This window comes from Psammomys obesus, unplaced genomic scaffold (assembly GCF_907164565.1).
Source record: "Psammomys obesus unplaced genomic scaffold, mPsaObe1.curated_primary_1811, whole genome shotgun sequence".
NCBI lineage: Eukaryota > Metazoa > Chordata > Mammalia > Rodentia > Muridae > Psammomys > Psammomys obesus.
This window is the reverse complement of record NW_026596051.1, coordinates 36,457,879-36,466,532: the sequence shown is the minus strand read 5'-3', so window position 1 is coordinate 36,466,532 and position 8,654 is coordinate 36,457,879. Positions and strand designations below refer to the sequence as shown.

Here is an 8,654-nt window from a genome sequence, read left to right as displayed (position 1 = left end):
ACTTCCCTATAATCCAGAAACATATGGCCCGTGGATTTATCACCGAGAAAGCCAGAAGGGGCCAGGTGAAGTGTCACCAGGCAGAAGGAGCGCAGCATGGGGGAAGTGCTACCAGAAACGCTGTCAAAGGGAAGAAGTAATTAGGCCAGCCTGCGTGGGACAAGCAGAGGGAGAAAGTAGGACACAAGCAGAGGTAGACAGTCACCCTTTGCCACACATTCATCCTCAAGAATGGGGCCAAGAGGAAGTGCCCCTCACGACGAGCTAATCGCCTCGTCTCCTATGCCTGCTGTAGCCCTCTCTCAATATCCTCCAGGTGTGGAGGATGCATGCCAGGAAGTACCCCCGTCAGAGCTCAAGTCCCTCAGGTAACACGGCAAAGTATTTGCACATCCTCCTTTATACTTTCAACCACCTCTAAACTTCTAGCTGCACCTAGCACAATGTAAAGAAGTTTAGGGGATAATGACAAAGGAGGAAAATCCATATGTGTTAAATATAGTTGCTACTTCGTGGTGGTTCAAATATTTCCAATTTTAAGTACAGTTAAATCCTAAGATTCAGAACCTACCAATATGAAGTCCCTAATTAACTTCTACTCTGTGACCTTCAAGCAGGGACCCACTTGAATCTCTGCCACTGTTGCAATAAACTCACTTCCTCTGGCCTTTCCTGACCACTATCCCTCATGGGACAGAGACTGCTGTAGTGAATCATAAAACGTATTGGCAGTCAGGTAAGCAGAACTATACAGTAGCAGCCGTGTTTGTGCTTATGAGAATGAGGCTATTCACAGAAGGGGAGCAGGCCAGCTGGCCCCTGAGATTCCAGGCACTGTTCCCTCCTGCCCTACAACTTGCTTGCTCATGTTGAGTCTGTGAGCATGCAAGAGGTAGAAGGTTGTCTGGGTTGGCTGCAGGCTGTGACCCCAAGCATGCATCTCTTTGCATTACCCATGTTGGAGTTGGACATTTTTCCACAGATGAAGCTGCCCGAGTTGCCAACATTCCCACAAGTAACCCCTCACTTATGTTCCTATCAGAAAGCCCCAATAAACTCATGGGCTCAACAAACTGGGAGAAAGAACTCGTTCTGACTCACAGTTCAAGACATCGCAGACAAGTTGAAACATCAGGAGCCTGAAGCAGCTAGTCATATTGTATCCACAGCCAGGAAGCAGAGATCCGTGAATGCAAACTCAGATCACTCCTTGTTTTTCTACCGTCTAGCAACCCATCCCAGGGAAATGGTGCCACCTCAGTAGGTGGGCCTTTCCTCCTCAGTTATCTCAATCAAGATAATACCTCAGAGAACGCCCACATGTCCATCTCTCAAGTGACTCCAGACCTGTCATGCTGACAGTTAACACAAAGTATCACAGTGCTCTCTGATCTGGCCTGAGCAGACATTTATCTGCCTCTCCCCAAAAATATCACAGTAGCTGTTTGCTGAGACCGTGGGTGTCATCTTTGAGTCTTCCTGTTCCCTCGTATTCTTACCACACCATTCAATAAGGATACTCGGAAAGCATGATGGAATGCCTTAAAGCCAGTCGTTCACTGCAAACAGACCTCTCCTCACAAAGCCATTAGAGCGCACCAATCCAGTCTTCTGGAAGGAGGCTTTGTGTCCAGAGTAAGGCATTGGTCTCAAAACACTTTCTCTTGTTGCTAACTGTGGCCCAGTGCTTCCCCAACCTTAGGTAGCTAGTGCACTGCTGTGGAGACCCTCTGTTTTCCTGGAGGTCTCTGGACAACAGAGGCACACCAGACTCTCAAGGACTACTGAGTGCGATATTCGCTTTGGCTCCTGCATTTCACAAAAAGGCTTAACATCCCTACTGGTTACCACAATTTTCAGTTTACCACAGTTTTGAGTAAGGGCCACAAGGCCATAAGCCACAAGGCAGATTCCTGCTCAAAGAAAACTTAAGGCTATAAACAAAGAACTGTTAACAGGACCAAGCTGGTTGATGGGTTGTCTGAAAATCTTATGACAGGTACTCAAGAAAGACCTCTTATTGAAGGCAATATATTAAAAATGAGGAAGAGCTATCTGTTCAGAAGAGAAAAAGGAGAGCAGACGATTCAGTCGTGGGGTGGGGGTGAGCTTCATTGGAGAGAAGGGTAGGGGAGAGTGCTAGAAATGAGGGAAAGTTGGGAGATTAAGGGGTGAGCCCAGAGAAGGTCCTGTGTCACTACATGGTCTAGGCCTGGACTGGCTACCTCAAGGATTGAGAAACAGTGAAATGGGAAGACACTCACAGAACTAAACAGATGAACGACTGGTTATGATTTGGTCCCTTGTTTACAGATCAATGCTATTGCTGCCCTGTAGAGGGCACAGTGGAGGCAGAAAGATGTCAAGGCAGGCAAACACTGGAGTCCGGAAGAAATCAGGTGTTCACATAAGGTGCGGAGGTAACTATGAGACCATCCTCCAGCCAAGTCATCCAGGCTGTCTGCTCGCACCCTCGTTCAGACCTTATCCAAGTTGCATCACACTATGACAGTAGCCTTCGCATTCTTTCTTTTTAATTTAAAATAATTTTTCATACAGTATATTCTGATCACAGTTTTCCTTCTTCCCCTCCCAGATCTTTCCCACTATCACATTCATCCAAATATAAAGATTCTTTGCCTTTCCCTTTAGAAAAGAAATAGCCAAATAATAAAAACAAGCAAACCAGAATGAAACAAAGCAAACAAACAGAAAAAGAAGAGAAAAAGAAAAAAAACACATGAAACATATACACACAGAGAGACACACACAAAAAACATAAAAACACAAAATCGGTGACCATTGTAGATAAACAAAGAGAAGTAAATTTTAAAAATGCTCACACACAGGGGTGAGAGGACAGAGGTTCTACAGAGAAAAGAGAAACTGTGGGTTGGGGCATCTCTATGACAAGCTGGAGACCTAAGACATTGTTGGGTTCTGACAGGATATGGGAGTGACTTTAGCTGAGACTCTTAGTAGCAGGGGTACTAGAAACTGAAGAGGACACCCTCTAACTAGACAGTACTCCTAGTGGAGGGATGGAAAAACCAACCCACTCACAAAAACTTTGACCTGAAAGTTACCCTGCCTACAAGATGTGTAGGGATAAAGACAGAGCAGAGATTGAGGGACTGTCCAATCAATGCCTGGACCAACCTGAGACCCACCCCATGGTAGAGAGCCAACTCCTGACACTATTAACAATATTCTGCTATGCTCACAGACAGGAGCCTAGCATAGCTGTTCTCTGAGAGGCTCTACTCAGCAGCACATCTAAACAGATGCTGAGACTCACAGTCAAACATTGGACAAAGCATGAGGAGTCTTGTGGAAAAGTTGGGGGAAGGATAGAGTATCTTGGAGGTGACAGGAACTCCACAAGAAAGCCAGCAGAGCCAACTAACCAGGGTCCAGAGGGGCTTCTGGTGGAGACTGAATCACAACCAAGAAACGTGCATAGACTGGACCAAGGACCCTTACACAGATATAGCCAATGGGTAGCTCAGGGTTCGTGTGGATTCCTTAATAAGGGGAGTGGGAACTGACTCTGACATGGACACTGTTGCATGCTTTTTGACCTCTCCTTCCTGGCAGGTCTGCTGCAATAGGCCTCAGGGGAAGAGGATGAGCTCAGTTCTGACGTGATTTAATGAACTTGTGGGGAGGGCTTCCCTCTTTTCTGAGGAATAGGGATGAGAGAAGAGGGAAGAAGGGTGGGACTGGGGGGAGTGGAGGGAGGGAGCTACAAGTAGGATGTAAAGTGATTAAATTAATTGATTAATTAAAAATAAATAAATAAAAATGCTCAAAAAAAGCATTGCAAGCAAAACACCTCCCCCCACCCCCCCCCAAAAAAAAAACAAAAAACATTGAGTTTGCTTTGTGTAGGCGTCTGCTATTGTGCATGGGGCCTCCTTCTAGGTGTGGTTTTTGTACCCAGTGAGAATCCATTTAAGAAAACAAGTCCTCTGCAAGCAGTTGTCAATTGGAGATAGCATCTGTGTTACAGGTAGGAGCTTGTCTCCAGTTCCCCTCTCAGCGGTGAGACCCCATCAGTCTTGGACCTGTACAGGCCCTGTGCATGCTGCCACAGTTTCTGTGAGTTCGTATGTGCGTCAGTCCTGTTGCGTTTGTCTTCCATCCACAGTGACTCTTAGAATCATTCTGCCTTCTCTTCCATAGAATTTCTGAGCCCTGAGGAGAGGTCCTTGATGAAGACATCCCATTTAGGACTGAGTGTCCCAAGTCTATCACTTTCTGCACACTGCCCAGTTGTGGGTCTCGTGTTAGTTCTCAGACTAAAATCAGGATGTCCTCGACATCCATACTTCCTCAGTATAGTACTTGAAGCCTCTGCCCCTTAACCCTTCTCCATTCAGTCCTACGCTAAACTATCTCTAAACACCGTGACCCAGGAGAGGAGCGTACTAAACTACAGCTGTAACCTTGCTGCTGGATGCCTGCAGACTCTAGAATGTCTGCTTAATTACTTACTATCTGCTTAATTACATATCCCTGAGTTTGGCTAGTTTTAATCGCTCAACTTAGCACAACATGGTATCTCTAGGTAAGAGAGTATTAACGAGGTATTTATCTAGATCAGGTTGGCCTATTAACATTGTCTTGATTCTTGATTGATATGGACAGACCCAGACCATTTCGGGTGGCACCGTTGCCTAAGTCCTGAACAGAGTAGGAGAGGAGAAAGCTGGCTGAAAGCAAATAGGCAATCACTGTATGCATGTTCTTGACTGTGGACATGACCAGCTGTTTGAGTTCCTGCCCTGAATACCACCCAGTGATGGACTGTAATCTCCACTTGTTAACTAAATGAAACCTTTCTCCCAGAGCTGCTTTTCTCTCCTGATACTTTGTCAGGATGTTTCACATAGCAAGGACTCCACAGCACAGAAGTCATGATGCCCGCCCTTTGCATATACCAGAGAGAAGCTGTAGAGTGAGCCTTCCCTTTAAGTGAAAAGGTGAGAGTTCTTGACTTAAGAAGGAAAGAAATAGAAATGATATAATGAGCTTATTATGATCTATGCTGCCAGAACGAATTGTCTAGTCGGAGATAGTAAAGCGGGACAGGGAAGTGTCTGTCAGCCTTGTGGGGTACCTCACCAACACCTTCTGCTGCCCCCTTAAGGACCCTGCCCAGCCACTAATATTGCATCCACGAACACTGCAACACATGCACTGGGGTAATGGCCCCATTTTTATCCCCACCTGTGAGGGGCAATGTGCTCATTTAGTGGTTGCCCCTGCTTGCAAATGAGGTATTTAAAAATAAGACTAGCTGCTCAGATTGGAAAAAGGTCCTTGGAGTTCCTTGTCTTGACATGCAAAAAAGAAAAAAAAATTAAATCCTAGGGAGCTCGTAGCAAGCCATTGCTTGGGCTGTGCTATTTAAATATAAAAAGAGATTTGGCCTCAGTTTGAATTCTAAGCCTGTAAAGCCAGACCTATTGCTTACCTTTAAGATCAGTGAAAACAATAATGCTATTTTCATTTGAAAGAAAGTGAAAGTGCAGAAAGGGCCCGGCCTCCTGAAATTGTTCCAGACTCCCTGGAAAATCATGCATGCCCACGTGTTCCCAAAATTTAACCTGAACCAGCAACGCAAGCACTCAGAGTCACAAGAATGTTGGTATTTGCTCTTCAGTGTGGATGGGGAAAAGAATTAGTGAGGAGACAGGATGGAGAGGGAAACTAAGTCCGGAGTGGACCCTCCCTTTCCTCCGTGGAGATGATCTGCAGCTGTGTGAGGAGGCGTGGCTGCTCCGCCCTGCTCAGGTAAGGCTGCCCGACGCTGGATTTAGAAAACCAGATCCATGATTCCTAGCCTCCTAGAAAACCATATTTCCTTCTTTAAAATTTTTATTTCTCTGCTTGTCTCAAATTCTGTTATCTTCAGTTTGAGGTTGAAAGAGGGAATTGGGGTTGAGTGCCATGAAGGAGACCATGAACACTAACAGTGTGCATCTTTTTAAAGATGTGTTGTCAGTCTGCAATGGTCTTCCCTGCATCCTGAGGCTGCCAGGATGTCAGCGCCCCTGATGTCTCCTCCATATTTGTTCAACATACTACTGACAGCGGCCTTCGCTCTGGGATTCCGGCTCAAAGCCGTGGCTGATTTCTCATAAGGCAAACATACATATATCTACAAACAAAAAACTGTTATTTTGTTCTTCACTTGACTAACACAGACCTGCACACACATACATACACATACATAGACACATCCATAGAGATACACAGGTGCACTCACATAGGCACACATGGACACACACACGATGCACTTATTGTATCTAACCTACCGAGAACTGGAGATCACCCTAACCAGCTCTAAGCATGATGAGAACACACGCCTCGACGTACTGCTGGGCCAAATCATCCTCACAAAGCCTAGTGCACGCTAAAGTCACTCCAGCAAGTCACTGAATGCTATACAGAGACTGAGCAAACAGAAAGGTTCTTCTTTTCTGTTTGGCCAAAGAAAAGATTAAAACTCGCTTTGCTTTCCTTTACTGACATAAGGAGCCTTCAACCTAGATCGTCAGAGGGGCCTGTCAAAGAGGGGCGAGGTGGGCGTGGGTGTGACCCAGATGAGGGGAGAAGGTAGCGAGCAGCCGGCTGCCTGTGCTGCTCTGCTGTTTGTGCAGACAGGGCTTCACGGTGGAGCTGAGGATGACCTCCCATCTCTGACTCCCTGGCCTCTTCTTCCAAGTTCTTGGATTACAGGCACGTCCACAACACCCAGCAAAGGGATCTGAAGCAATGCACTGAAACTACAAACTACATGTTTTCCATTTTCTTTTGCAAACTTTCTGTGTCCCACGGGGGCTTCATCTTTGTTCTCAGCTCTGTGGGGTGGACGGGGGAGCGTGGAGGGAGTAGCTGAACAAGAGGCTTGTTCCCAGCTACTAGGCTTCCTCACAGCCTAGTTCATTGCTGCTTGGAGGAGGGGAGGATCTAGTGAAGCACTTGAGGAGGGTCCCTTCCCTGGTCTGAAGAGATGGAAAGTAGGGCAGAGGACTCCCAAATGAGTAAGGCCGATCAGATCACACAAACCAAGAGAAATCCCAGTTTCCCCACATCTATAGCACATGAGAAAGTGGGTGATACTCAGCCCCTCTGGTAGCAGTTGACCCAAGTTCCTATGAAGCACGCAAGGCGAAGTTGCACATAAAGAAAGTGGAGAGGCCGTGCACAGGCTCAGTCAGAAGAGCACTTGCTTAGCTCCCCCTCTGGTCCCTTAACCAGCCTCTCCTTATTTTCTCTACACCAAACTCATTCTCCTAGACACGGGCCCTTGGATGGCTCATCCACATAATCTGTGACCATTACAGCTTTTTTGGTCATTCAAGGCTCTCTCTAGGCTGTGTGTATCCCGGAAACACTATCCGTGTTTGCCCGCCCACTGACACCCCAGCCATTCTCTTCCATTTCCATTTTAAGTTGGAATCACTCTGTGAGGGGACCTTCAGCCCAGCTGATGGGCTTGTCTCCTTTTAGTCATTTCCGTTAGAATGTGAACTTCATGAAGGCAGAGACTGGGTCAGCCATATCACCCGAGCATTTCTCAATGTCCAGAACAGTGTCGCCTTACAGTAAAGACTCCACGGATGTACCAGTAGGGAAAGAGGCATCATCCCAGTTACGTGTGTAGCTGACATTGAATTTTAAATGTGATAAGTACTGAGAAGGAGTAGATACATACAGGTCTGTCAGGTTGATGAGGACAGTCAGCCCCTGCAGCCCGCAGTCTGGAGCTGAGCGAAGGGACTGTGCATGGACACAGCTTGGACATGGACAAAGGGCTCACAAGGGTGTGAACCTCCCCAGGGGTGAAAAGCTGGAAGCTGCTACTTAGTTGTTGATTCTCTGAGCACAAAGAACACCAGGGAGACAGTTCCCTGAACCCCCAAACCCTGGAGAACTTGCAAGAGTGAGAACTTAGGGAAGACAGACTCACCCGATACAACAGAAGCAGGGGTCCAGGAGGAACTGTGCTCCCTAAGCTCCTCTACGAACCCAGACACAGCCAAGCAGAGGGATCTGGGGGAGGGGGAGCAGTGACTTCCTGCTGCTGCATTTCTACAGGGGGGATAGAGCTCCGAGAGAGCAAAGAGGGACAGAGGTTGCAGGGGCTTGCTAGCACCACCAAAGCACACAGATCGAAGCGGGAACCAGTGATGCTCTGGGAAGTGAGGTGCCGGGGGTTCTTCGCTTACAGTGTGGTCATGTTCCCAGGTGACCTATCGTAAGCTGAAAATTGTCGATGTTCTTGGGGATGGGAAGAGAGCTCCGTGGATTAAGTTCTTGCCCTCCAAGAATGAGAAGCTGGGTTCAAGCCTGGGGGTAAAAATTTAAACCTGGGCATGCTGTCCACTTACTCGTATCAGCAGCATTCCCGAGGCAGAGTCAGGGGGACCCCAAGGACTCAGTGGCTGGCAAGCCTGGTCTAGCCTACTCCGAGAACTCCAAGCCAATGGGAGACTCCGTCTCAAAAAAAACAAGTGGAATGACACCTAAGGTTGACCTCCTTCCTGCATATATAAACATGTGTCCTAATGAGCTTACACCCATATGCACACACATAGACATATGCACAGGCACACACAGAGACATATGCACAGGCACACACA

At 47.1% G+C, this 8,654-nt stretch overlaps 1 pseudogene; it reads left to right on the top strand.

The window, feature by feature from the left end:
* Positions 1 to 231: 231 nt before the first annotated feature.
* Positions 232 to 8,654, top strand: part of LOC129688816 (60S ribosomal protein L26-like) — a 25,611-nt pseudogene continuing 17,188 nt past the window's right edge.